The sequence below is a fragment of the Melospiza melodia genome, chromosome 1 (assembly GCF_035770615.1).
Source record: "Melospiza melodia melodia isolate bMelMel2 chromosome 1, bMelMel2.pri, whole genome shotgun sequence".
Taxonomy (NCBI): Eukaryota; Metazoa; Chordata; class Aves; order Passeriformes; family Passerellidae; genus Melospiza; species Melospiza melodia.
This window is the reverse complement of record NC_086194.1, coordinates 152,848,229-152,862,031: the sequence shown is the minus strand read 5'-3', so window position 1 is coordinate 152,862,031 and position 13,803 is coordinate 152,848,229. Positions and strand designations below refer to the sequence as shown.

Sequence of the window (13,803 nt, the reverse complement as noted above, 5' to 3'; positions counted from 1 at the left end):
CTAAAAGATTTTCTTTCAGCCCGACAGAGGTCTGCACAGCAGCCAGCCATGGGCACACTCCCCAGCCTCCGGGGCGGTCACTTATCTTTATACCCGAAGTTACGTGTACAATATTTATGATTTTTCCCCAATACCTTCTATTCTTATTAACCGGTGCACCTTTAGTAAAGACCAATCCCAAAGTGCCACCATCACCACAGAAGATGGAGGCCAAGAAGAAGAAGAAGAAGGACAGGACACGCCCCAATTCCTCCATCTTACTTCTCTAGACCCCCCTGTACAGAAATCCTAAACCCTGTGTATTATACTCTAACTAACTTATCCCTTCACCATTCACCCCAGTGAAATCCTCCCAGTCCTCATACAGATGTTATCTCCTGTGTAGGATCAAAGTCCAGCCACCAGACACTTCTGGCAACATTCCAGGACTCCCGAGCCCCCCAAGGGTGGTCTTGGTTGCTCTGCACCCTCATCCTGAGGTGCTGAGATCCCACAGACAAACACTTTGATTTGGGGACTGGCCTGTCTTTCTCCCATCCTGATGGCATAGGTTTACTGAACTCAGAGACAAAAGACTGCTCAGTCCTTCACCACTTTCTCTTTGGTTGTCTGCTTTTGCTGTGTTTGCTGCTGGCAGAGCAAGTTCTGCACTCAGTCACTCTCATCCAGTTGTCATGAGAGACGATCAACACCTTGCACAGACACCTGTGCACAGAAAATGCCTTTACTGACTGACCTCCATCTCCAGCACTACTTCACTCTGGGCCTCATCAGATTTCCACCACAGGAAAATGTGGGCACTTCTTCCAGTGCTTTGATTTTGATTAGAAACATAGCTTTAATTCTACTCATAATTTTGAAGAACTATGATAATTTTAACAGAGCTTAAAAAAAAAAAAAAAAAAAAAAAACAAAACCACATGATTTTTCATCTTCTAATTACAGCATCAAAGCTTGAAAAATTTTAGATTTGCTGTGGTCCATGTTTCAGATGAGGGCTCAATGCCAGTTTGCCACTGGGAACTAAAGATAAAGCAAAGATGAAAGAGTAAATGCAGTCCTGTGTGTTCAACACAGAAACCAACCATACTGTTTCAAGGCATGCTCCAGACACAGCTACGTAACTGTTTTGGAAAGGAAAACTCAGCTGCAGTCCGAGAGAATTCAGTGCTAACTGGAGCAATGATCATATGCTCTCTTAATGGAACTTTATCAGAAAAACAAAACCATCCTTAATATTCCTAGCACAAACCAGGCATGAATCCAGAAATATTTTACCTCTGAGTAACTGGGGAAAGGAGCCTTTTCCACTGTGCATTCTACTGCAGTGACTCACCAAGCTCAGCCCCAGTGTAAGGCATCCTTGCACAGTGATCCATCAGGAGCAATGCTCAGCCAAGCATATGGCATCACAATCACAGGTAGCAAGCAAACTGAAGATTTATTTCACTATGGGTATGAAATGCATATTTCATTATGTCCACTATGCAGATGAGCTGGGTATATAACTTCAGAGAGCTCAATAACAATAGGAAAGCATGGTGAATGCTTGTTTTCCTTAAAGCTCTACCAGTATTGTATCAAATATTCCAAAGCTTTGTTCATGTCAGTTTGTAGTGGTTTGTCCCAAATGACCAGGGGATCCCTACTGTAAGGCACATACATGCATAATCCTGTCTGGGAAAAAATTACAGGAAAATATGCACCGGACTAAAGTTGGCCCTACCCCATCTTGTGCTGTGAGTGTTCCCTCCCACCCACCATCTCAGGAGAACAAAGCATATTTATTCTCACGACTGTATTAAAGAGGAAATGCTGATTGTTTAACAAATTCTATGGTAACACATACCTTTAAGCTCAAAAGGCAGAGCTGGATGATGGAAAAGAGCCAAGAGGACAAGCAGACCTGCTTTCCTTGCTCCCCTTTGCTTCGACCCAGGTCAATGGCTCCCCCTGCCCCAGCCCCGCCACCCCCTTCCTCTATGGACAGAAGCAATTCACTGAACCAGCAGCATACAACGCAGGGAAAAAAAAAAAAAAAAAAAAAGAAAAACAAACAAAAAAAGAGCAATCATCCATTTCCAGCTTTGGAAGTTGTATTGCCCTGGCAGAGGGTCTGTGAACATGAGAGCCGGCACAAGGAAGGGGGCTGGGCTGCAGGTGGGGATGCAGTGTCGCTGCTGAGGCGCGGAGCCGCTGCCCCGCTCGGGCCCCTGAGCAGGGGAGGCGTCGCTTTCTCCGGTGGGCGCTGGGCAGACCCAGATGTGCCAGCTGTGGCGTACTCACCTGCAGGGCGGTACGACCCAGCTCCCAGTCTGCTTTGGAGTGACTCAGGAGCCTGACAAAATGCCTGAATCATTGCCAATTATTCATGTGTCATTTTCTATGTGTTGGAAAGCAGCTCATGGAGACAAGTTGTTCTGACAGTAAGACATACCCTGTTGTTCCTCAGCTAGGGGAGAAGGCATTTGATTTTCAGAGGATATTACATTAAATCCTTGACAATTCCTCCTTACCACCCTTCCTGAGACCTATCCAAACCACACAGAAGTCAGTATTAAGACCTGCCAGCTGCAGTCATGTCAGAACCTCTGTTTTTTGTCAAAATAAATGCTGACATAAAAACATTCTTTACATGGAATATATCCTATATAAAAGGAGACCATCAGTGTTGCTGCTTACTTGGCGGAGTATATTTTTGCAATGAATTACAATGCCAAACTGAATTTCAAGGACTAGGCTGAAGATAGCACAAAAGGCATGCAGGAAGTACCATGTCACTCACTGGTTCTGGGGAAAACAAGACAATGGAAAATGTCCCTCATCTCACAATTTCTGAAGCATTTTTAAATGAATGTGCAGGATCTTTCACACCACAGTTAATTACAGAGATGGAAATGTGTCTGTCACTGTACCAGAGCAAGAGAGGCAAGGTAAGAATTACAATACAATAGTGCCAGTTTCTGGACTCAGCTGTAACTATGGCAATCTTCATTCACAGTATTTAACTGAGGCTGTAGAATAATAGTGCAATTAGCAAGCTTGAATAAATCACTACCTCACCGGCTTACAAACATTTCAAAGACATTAACTTTTACCAAAAAAAAATGTATAAGGAATTTGTATTTGAAGGAATCATTTGACATTACATCTTCATTGCCTGTTCATGTTGACTACAAAGTAGTCAACACTTTTCAGAGTAGCCAAGCATTAAGGGAGATACATTTCAAGAGGACAGGCAAAAAAAAAACCAAAAAAAAACCAAAACAACCCACAACAAAATTAGGTACTAACATAAATTCTAATACAATGTCCTGTTACTGTGCCATTACTGTCAAAAGCTGGTACTGTCAGCAACAGTATTGTACTTTTCCTGGGTTGTATAAAGTCAAAAGGGGACACTGGGCCAAATTCTTCTCTCACTTATATGTGTGTTTTCCCCTCCCACCTCTGCTGGCGTCAGCAGCCTCCGCTTGCTGCATTGTCACAGTTCCCAGTGCTCCCCATACGTAAGCTCAAATAAAGGACTAGTGTGGAATTAACAGAAAACAAAACAAAACAGAAGAAATGGATCAATATAGCACATTTCCTCTCCACATCCAGTTCCTCTGATGTTTTGGGCTGTCAGGGAGTGCTTCACTCACCAGCTGCTCCCTGGTATGTGGTACAAACCTGTTGTTCATTTCTGCTTCATGCAGCATTTTTCACTATTCTTCTGGTACAGAAATTAACTGACAGAAGATAAAGCAAAAGGATGAAAAATAATAATTTTCAAACAAACCTTTCTTGATAGAAGTGTTTGGTTTGAGACAGCCAGTGAACAGTTCTTTGCTTGCTATTTATTGATGTCCAAGAGAAGCCAGAGAATGCTCTGGATGCTGTATTTATTTTAAGTTTCACTATACCAGTGCATCATGTAGAGAAACTGCACCATACATGTGTTTGACAAACACTTAAGCTAATCCATGGCCACACAAGTTTGCTTAGTGGTGCTTGGATGCAACAAAGAAGGCATTTCTAGTTCACAGGGACGGGCACGTTTCTGGCAGGAGTCATCACTGAATCCCAACAGGGTCAGGGACATCTGGCTTCCCAATATCACACTGCATCTGGTGATTTGGCCTTGGTAGCAACACCAAGCATTGGCAGAATTATAATTGCTGCAGGCAAGAAATCATGAAAACATGACGGTCTGAGCTGTGAGTGCTGTAAAGATGGCCTTAAGGAATAACCATGGAAAATGGCACAGTGTGGGAAGAGACTCACTTATGCTACTCCCTTTCCCCTTAAGCTTTCTTTGAAAAAAATTTTTTAAGAAAGACCTATCAGCAAAATAACATTTTTAAACTTTTCTTTACTGACATGATTGGAATGTTTGGCTGTGAGCCTGGCTGCAGTGTGTGTTACAGGCTGAACACTGTGCAGCAGGTCCCATGGCTTTGAGCACAAGGCTGGGCACAGGGACTGCACTTCTTGTGCACATGGGAGCCCTGATTTTGGCTGTCTGGAAACATTCCAGAGTTGTCAACGACGCAGATTTGCTAATCAAAACTCCACATGGCTGAAGGACACACACACACACTGACCTTTACTACAGCCCTGGGAATGCTGCAGTAGCCTGAAATGACTTTCTAGAGTTGCTCCCACTGTTTGAGTTCTTTGCAAGTACTGGCAGGGACACTGTGCCTCTGAACAAAGCACCTTTTAAATATGTACTTTTCAGAGAGAAGGGAGGAATTATCTCTGATTCAACAGGGCTTTCAGATACCCTTTCCAGATTACTACAGAGGTTTCATTCAGTTATGCAGACTTCAAATTAAAAGTTAATGAAAACTAACACACTTCTTATTTCTCCTGAGGCACATTTGCTCTCCTATTCAGACAGCTGAGAAAAGCAAGTCAGAAGAAAATGCCTCCTTGTCTGACAAAGGGTGCAGGGACTCTGAGGACTGCCTGGCAGCAAATTCCTGCATCAACACCGTTGCTGTAATTTTGAATCAGTTGTGCTCATTTTCCAAGTGTGCTTTATAGCCACCTCCCACATGGCAACACATGAGCAAGTATCATTAGCTCTGATGGGCACCCTTTGTCTTCCCAGGAAATGACTAAATGCTATCCTCAAAAAGCTGACCATTGGAGAGAAATTACAGACTCATGTTTGGCACCGAGTGTGGTGTTCGCAGCTGTACTGACTGCCTGCCAGGAGCTGTCTGCCCACAGAACATGCTGTCTTCCAGCTGCTCGACCCAAGATAGTCCAAGAGGTTAAGAGCAGTGCTAGAGAAGTGAACAGACTTTCTGTTTGCAATTTCTCTTGCTTGGTTTTATAGCTCTTTTCTGGGGAAAGTGAGCTTGTTTCCAGTTTTCACATGATGGCAGATTCAAGAAGTGTTTCCTGGATTAACCTAAGGCATTGCTTTTTGCCTCAGGGCAAGGTGTCCATTACTAACATGCAAGAAAAAAACCCCACCCTCTGACTCATATTTTACCCACTGATATATGCAAATGCAAACCAGAATTACTTGCATACGTGAAAATAACTTGGATTTTTTTTTTTTTTTGGCTAACCTCTTTAAACCCTGACACTTCATAGACCCTGTCCTCCCTTATTCCAGCTCTTCTTTTAGCTGTTCCTAGCAATCACCTTGAGTCATGATGCTGGGTATAATGCAATAGACTCACATGTACAATTCCTGTATTTTAAAAGTTCTTGTTTTTCTGAACACAGCAAAAAGCAGGCAAACAGCAAGAGCTCACCTGTGTTTGCATTCAAGCCCTTTCCAGGAAGTCCTTTGCCCCAGTGTTCTCCTTCCTTTCAGTATCATGTCCCTGAACTGTGCTCTTTGAATTTCTAGCCTTTTTTTAAAAATAGGGTTTTTTCCCCCCTCTCTTACATGCACATGTATGACTCCACAATTTCTGGGTTAACCACTTTTTGTCTGTATCATTTACCAGTACACTGCATTGCAAGCCTACATGGGGACATGCTATTACTTAATTTTGTGATATTGGTGCAATATTTGGGGAGGTGGGTTGTACTGGTTTGGGTTTCAGTAATTAGAGTAATTTAACTGCTTCCTCATGCCAAACCAGTTTAATGTATTTTTTTCTCATCACATAGCTTTTTCTTACTATTTTCAACAAGAGTTGATGTGATCACAAGTTGATTATATTTTGGTGCATGAAAAGGGAAGTAAATTACAATTGCACACATGAATTTTGCAAATGGCCAAAATGATGCTGGGATAGCTCTACGGGCTGGTGGAGATAACAAAAATCACTCCCAGGGCGTGGGTCTGTATTCCCTCCTGCTCCCCTGGCCCACGGCAATGTCCTTCCCTGCTGCCAGAGACTGCTGCTTGCCCTGCTCTGTGTGCTGAGCAGTTGGTGGAGTCATGTCCTGAACTGCTCTGTGAAATTATCCAAGGTGAAAAGTGCTTTAGGGCGAGTTTCAGAGAGTTTCACATTAAAGTATGGCTGGATACGCTTTTTTATGGATGGTGACTTGGAGGGCCTCAGAGGAAGCAAGAAAGGTCTTTCTATAAATGAGGGTACAGTTGGATGGCTTAAACCTACAGTAGACAGAGTGAACAGAAACACAGGGACCTGCCCTAGAGACTCCAGGGTTATTTGTTCTTGTACCTTTAACCTGATGGCATCAGTGTGACTGAGCCAGTTTACACAAGGGCTCAGTGACACATCACAACCCAGTTGTTCACTGGGTAGATCAAAGCCCTCTGTGCACTTTGAACATGAATCTTCCATTGGGATCAAATGGTAAGGGAGATTAATTGCTGTGAGCACCAAAAATGAATGAGTGTGAAGATTGTGCCTATGATGACAATATTTGTGAATGCATTTGTTTTCTAGTATTGAAAGTAAATATTTTATTCATTATCTCATGGGAACGCATGATTATATCAGCAACACATTTAAAAGAAACAAAAATATTGTGTGCTACAGCGGTTTGCTAAGGAAACTGAAATAGTGAGTTAGGTGAATCAGTCCTTGATAACCCAAACTGTAATTTAAAACGCAAATGCCTTTCTGAGCTCATCTATTCTGAGCTGGATAGAGCCCAGCATGTTTCAGTTTTTAAATAACTCATTCCCATGACCTTTGCAATTCACTACCTTACACAACAGTGCAAAAAAGAGCCTCATACATATGACTCAGGCTGCCTTAGGGTTCCTGAAATTTAAGAAGGCAGCCTACATAACATGATCACAAGCAAAAGGAAAATAAAAGACAGCTTATATAACATCCAGACAAATTGAACAAACCTCTGCAGTTACACAAGGCTGCAGGCTGCAGAGATGCATCCAAAGTTCAAAGAAGTTTCAAAGAAACAGCCTGATGTAGCTGGTGTGTTTTGCTCCAGTGTTAAAGTCAACACTAATAGAAAAAAGAATCCTTCTTCTTAAAATACTACTCTAAAACACTTAGCTTGCAATCTGGACTTGCTCCAGGGCATTTGAAACACTGAGTAAAATGACTGTGGGGAAGGAATAAGGCACCTGCACTGCTAACTTGTAAGCCCCAAAGGTTTGCAGGAAACATGGGTCCTGAGCTCCTGAGAAGCAGCAGGGTGGCAGTCATCTTGTGCTTACTGAAGGTCCTCCCAGTGCCCCCAGATCTTCATGGAGGTTCCTCAGAAGCACAGCCCATCTGTGGGAACATGTGATCTTGCACCACCTCCCCGACCTCTGCCATGGGGACATCATTGACCTGTGCAACTGAATATGCAGGTTATTCAGACTTGCAAACCAAATCCAGCCCTGGGCTGGAATCCAGATTTAAGGAAAGCACCCCAGTGCCAATGCAGGACAAAATTAGAATGGGGATCTCTAAATGACCTTATAAAAAATTCCCCAGGAGAAGAAAGGCACCCCTAAAGCAGGCCTGCTGGAAATTATCACTGTCAGGCTTTCTCTTTTGATTAAAAGCCTGGCACAGGACACAGCTTTGCTCTGCTGGGATCTCTCAGAGGGAGCTGGCTGCCTCCAGTTCCTGAATACCATAAACAAAGCTCCAGATTCACTTGTAAGACACAGTGTTGCTCCTTCTGCTTGTTCCTATCTTACCATGTAACAGCCTAATGGCTAAAGCTTTTAACTATAAAAGGCTGGTATAATTGTCACCTTCATTCCACACTGCTTCTTTTTGCAGGGAGTCCTGTTACTGTCTGGCTGCAGGTCAGCTGAGGTGAGGGCAATGCTTCACCATGCAGTGAAGACTGGTCACTCACAGAGAAATCCACCACTCCCTGCCTCAGAGGCAGCAAATGAGACTCGGTAATCTTCTGCTTGAGACACCTGCCTGGAAGAACAGAATACTGGATCTAGTCAGGGAAGGGAAGAGGTTAGAACAAATACATGTTTGGTTTGTTGTTAAAAATATAAATGAAACATATAGTATAAAGCAAATGGTAAATATTTTTGTAGGTGGGGTCACTTGAGATAATAAGTCTATTTATCAACTAAGGAAACCAGTAACCTAACTCATCTTTTTTCTACAGAAAAAAACCCAAAAACAAATGCTTATTTTTTTGGTCAAATACAAATCCCAAAGGATACAAGGTCCTATTTTACCAGCATTTAGGTAAGGCTAAACTGAGAAAAGCAAAGAGGAATGAGAAGAAGGTCACTTTGGTATTCTTTCTAAATTTCCTTGTTACAAGTGGAAATGTGACCTGATCTATTCCTGGGCCCCAAGACACCTAAGAGATTGGTTCAGAGCCTACTCTTGATTCTAAATTGAAATTTCTAATTGTATCTTCCATAACTTCAAAGTACCCCTCATGCTCAGACAATAATACAGGTACTTCTAGTAGTTGGCATTGGTTGCTCTTCCTAATTGCCGGAGAAATTTTAGTCTTTAACATTCACATTTGCATAGAAAGATCTCAGCTCAAGCCAGCTGTTTCTACATTGGCTTCCATCTCTTGACTCCAGTGACCTCAAGTAAAGACAGAAGGCTGTATTCAATTACCAGCATCTGAGCAGTCTTTTATTTCAGGGAATTATATCTGATAAAATGAAGCCAGGATATCATTGTTCCAGCAGCATTAGGGAAACAATATTTTATCTGTTGAAAAGTGTAAGCTATTCTCTGCATGGAAAAATGCAAGCAGATTCCTCTCCCAATTTTAATCTCCACTATTTCCCCTGAAGTCTATTGAATCTTTTGCATGGCAGCCATTATAACTGCAAATGTAGTTACTTTTGAAAATGACTGTAACAAAGAAATATGAAAAATGCACATGATGAACTACAGATGGAAAACAGATCAGACCCTTCAGCAGCAAAGTAATTGCTGGATCCAACTTCCTGATATCCTGAAACTACTTCCTCATAGTCAGACACTGATAGTGTTATAAGTATCATTCTTGAAGCTGGCCAAAAAACTATTTTTCTACAGAATTCCCTTCACTTCATCAAGCTGCCAGAATGCTGTACTCCCCAAATTGGACACCAGACTCTGAAAAACTAGCCCAGGTGAAGAGTGCAAACTAGTGCATAACTACTACAAAATGAAAAAAATGTATTTAATTCTCTGCTAATGAGATGGGAATCAACATATAGGACGGTACAAAGTCTTGAGGGGTAAGAGGCATCAGATACAAGCTTAACATGGAAGATTCTAATTAACTAAAAATTAAAAATTTTCAAAATGTAAGTAAGTGATGAAGTACTAGAACTGGGGCCCAGGCAGACTGGAGAACCTCAGTCCTCAAAGATGTCCCAAACAGGACTGACCAAGTCCCTGAACAACCCGACCTAGCTTTGAAGGTGGCCCTGCTTTCTGCAGGTCCTGTCTCACCTCAGTTACCCTCTGAGTCTAGGAAGCTGGATCTGAACTGCTGAATGAGTCAGACCCATTGCTTCATTTCAGAAAGGAATTATGAGTGAAGATACAAAGGGCCTCCAGGGGAGACAAAATAAATTAACATATCTGTGAATCCCACAGTGAAAGCAAAACACCCACTGAAAGCAATTGTCTGTGATTTGCCATTGGACCTGCCTTTAGGAAGGGCAGGAGAGGTGAATCATGTGGCTCAGTGCTGCTGGCTTACTCTAAAGCTGATACTCTCAAGCATTCTTTAAAAATCACCTTTTGCAGGGCTCATTGTAAAACTTCAGAAACCTTCACTGTACCCAGGAGCCCAGCTGTGCTGGGGCAGGACAGATGCACCACCCACAGCAAGCACTCCCTGAGAGGGCAGCAGAACACGCGAATGTGCAACCCAACTCTCCCTTTGAAACAGACTGAAGAGCACAGGCCGCCGCTGTTTGCAGGTACTCCCTCTGCTCTGAGCAATACTAACACGTTTATTTTTGCCACATAATGCTCCTGATTACCGCTAAAAATAAAAAATAAATCGCTGCTCTGTGGAACAGCATCCTTAGATTGCTGTCATTGCTTCTGTAATGTTCTCAGGAAAGGAAAGAACACAGTTTAGTCCTGTCCAATCCTTCCTGTTTATCCCATACCTGGCTTTTTTGTCTCCATTATTTTCTCCACTTTTAGGCTTTTCTTTCTGCTCTCAAAACTTCTATGATTCCTCTGCCCTTTTTTCCTGCTCCAGGTCAGTATGGCAGCCTGCCAAGTGGAAGTGTTTGATCTGTGCACTCAGTTTTAAGACAGGTTTTATGAGCAACTGCTCTTTTAAATGAGCACAGGAGCAACAGGCATTTCTGTAACATTGTGTGCAAAGATATCATAAGAATGTTAAGGAGTCAAGGGATATAAAAACAGGTGAAATATTATCCTGTGCTCCTGAACTAGCTTTCAGTAAAAATGAGTCAATAAAAATGAATCAATAAAATATTTATACATCAGGCACAAAAACCCATTTAAACTAGAAGGTTATTGCAAACACTTGATTTCAAATGAAAATTGATTTTGATGATCTCTAATAGTTTTTCTGGAAATGTGTGTTAGGGTAAGTGCTGCAGCACTTTGGCAGCAGTGACAATGCATAGCTGCCTGTTGGTTCTGCAGTGCAGAATTAGCCACTGCTGGCAACAGGCACATAAGACAAGAACTGATGTCTCAGGGAGACTTTGCATACCTTGAAGTAGTTACAAGTAATTCCTTTTCCATCACTCTCTGGTGTAAAATGTTAAAATGTGGAACAACATGTTTTTATTCATTAGAATATTTTTATTCTTTAGATTCAGCAAAAACAGAGTGTTGCTCAAAGCTGCACAAAAAGGTCTGGCAGCAGCAAGATGAAGAGAAGGAAAATCTAACTCTCCAGTTAAATTGCAACATCCAACTTCTGGCAGCACACCAGCAAACTCAATAAGCTCAAGGAGCAAAATATCAGCCAAATTTTAGCATTTTGTCTCTAATTGGTGGGATTTCTATGTGGCTGCTACGACCACAATCTTTTCTCACTCGGTACTTTAAAATTCAAATTTTGTCTAATGTTCAGATATATCAATAGGATGCTGTGAGGAGCTACAAATTCCAAGACCAGCTCTAAAAGCAGCTCCTCTCCTGGCCTTAAGTCAGGAATAAAAGGATAATTAAATCAATAAACAGGGAGCTGTTTATCACTAACCTTTCAATTTCACAGCAAATTACAGAGAATTGAACTAATGGGCACAAGATATCCTGAAGACAAGAGTGCTAAATGCTAACTATTTTGTGGAATTTTTTTTCTAGGTAGGCAACAACAACATTCTCTGTGAAAGTCATATATGAAGCCACTCTACAAACTCCTCACTTAGAGGAATGTTAGGTGATCAGTGGTGACTTCATCCCAGTCCATTTCTGTGTATCTGCTCCTAGAAAGATGAATCAAATTCACCCAGGCAGAGGTCTGTCTTCCCAAAGCCTTCTTCCTTCTGACAAGCTCAGAAGGTGGCTTGATAGTGCACCTTTACACAGTCTTCAAGAAGATTTCCAAACTTGGGGGCCTTGCAGTCACTCTTGCTGCAAGTAGAAAATTATGTAAATGCTTATTATTTCAGCACATGCTTGCAATCTATTTTTAACCATATGCTACAATGTAAAAAGGAATGCAAATCATTTGTTTTCCATGCTGTTTAATGAAGTTTTCAATGTATAATGGTGTCTGTCAGATACCTTTTTTTTTTTTTACTTCTAAAATAAGCCTCAAAGAGAAGAATGTTTATCTAGAATGGCATACAATTCTGGATAAACAAATAAATGTCTCAAAAGTCACCCAGAACACCAATAAATGAAAATTCTAATACTCTGTGTTTTCAACTACTACCATGAAAGACTTGCATTTCTAAGGATGGCTTCATTTTATCTTTCTAGCTGATTTTCACACAGAGGGTCACAGGGCAGTACTTTCCATACTCTCACATTTCAAGTAGAGCTCTTGAGTTTTCTGGGCACTAAGTGCAGATTTTCATTTGTTTCTTCTCCTGGTTTTGGTACACAGCTGTACACATCCTACCAACTGAGTAAAGACTTAAGTATAGTCAAAAATCTATGTTTTGCTACAGCTGCTGAGGGAATGCTAATTGCAACATCCCAAGGCTTGCTAACATCTGCTGCTAACAAACATAGAGCAAAGTGGGCATCCCAGACACCCTGAAAAATAGTAAGGTGTGACAGCACAGGCATTTTGATCAAAGAAATCAAAATACTGTCGAACTTATGTACTTTCCATATTCAGAAATGTACATGAAGAGTAAGTCTGGATCAGAGAACCTCAGAAGAACATGCAAAGTTGAGTGTTGCCCTAGAGATGTGGAACAGGGACAGGACAGTAACTAAGAGAGGGGAGAGAAAGGAGGGAGGGGAGGCCACTGCTGCTGCTGCACTGGCAGGAACTTGGAGCCCTTCTAGGGAAGGGCTGCTCCTTCTTCGTGGCCATTGGCCTCAAACCATTCCTTGCTGGCAGTGAGGGCAGCAATGTGGGGATGTCAGGGCAGGAAGGGCCCTGGTCTTCTTCATTGCACAGCAGCCTGCTCTGCCCCCAGGGATTCTGGAGAAAACAAAACATCAAGGGGCAAATTAATTAAAAAAACAAACAAATAAAAAAACCACAAAATAAAATGAAGAACCAACAAAAGCAAAAAAACAAACAAACAAACAAACAAACAAAAAAAAACCCAAAAAACCAACAAACCAAAAAAAAACCCCAAAAAAACCAAACAAACAAACAAAAAAAACCCTCACAAAACCAAACATAACCCCCCATGTTTCAGTACAAGTTTCAGTGGTCTCTGGCAGAGTTAATAAAGTTAATAAGCTTTGTGACTGCAAGTCAACTCGAACATTTCAAGGGGGAAAAAACCTCAAAAAGCACCAGTCTTTTAAAGGAATTCAGAGTAAATGGCAATACACTCTACAAAACTTAGACATTTTCCCATTTTGGGTCTCCATAAGAGTCAGAAGTTGTGTGAGTGACTCCCGACCAAAGGAGTGTGGGGGACTTGCTCAGGGCAGAGGGGTCCCTGGCTTAGGGGACAGGCTGCAGCGGTCTCTGGCGGAGTCACCGTGCCTCGTGCCTGTTAAAGGCACTTCAGGAACATTCCAGGGCAAGCAGCGCCGGCCCCATTGCCCAAAGCGCTCCAAAGGCGCCCCGCGGGCTCTCCGGGCCCTCACGGACCCCTGGGGGAGGGGCCGGACACAGCGCGCGCGCGCCGCCGCCACCGCCTTCGTGCCCTCCCGCTCCTGCGCGGTGCGCGCGCACGCACCGCCCCCTCCTTCTCCTCCGCCCCTCGCGCGCTCCCTCAGCCTCCGCGTCACGTGCCCGCCTTGCCCTCCTCTGCAGCCAATGGGCGGCGCGCCGCGCGCCGCAGGGCCCTTTATAAAG

General features: G+C 42.7%; 1 long non-coding RNA gene across 2 annotated transcripts; it reads left to right on the top strand.

Annotated features, from left to right (window-relative positions):
* Nucleotides 1–7,951: 7,951 nt before the first annotated feature.
* LOC134430571 (uncharacterized) lies at nucleotides 7,952–10,589 on the top strand. Of its 2 annotated transcripts, XR_010030848.1 has the most exons (4): nucleotides 7,952–8,042; nucleotides 8,169–8,360; nucleotides 10,122–10,297; nucleotides 10,530–10,589. It is a non-coding gene; the product is annotated as an uncharacterized LOC134430571 (long non-coding RNA). The 2 variants fall into 2 exon arrangements; XR_010030845.1 differs by lacking the exon at nucleotides 10,530–10,589 and having other exon boundaries at nucleotides 10,122–10,518.
* The last annotated feature ends 3,214 nt before the right edge of the window (nucleotides 10,590–13,803 follow it).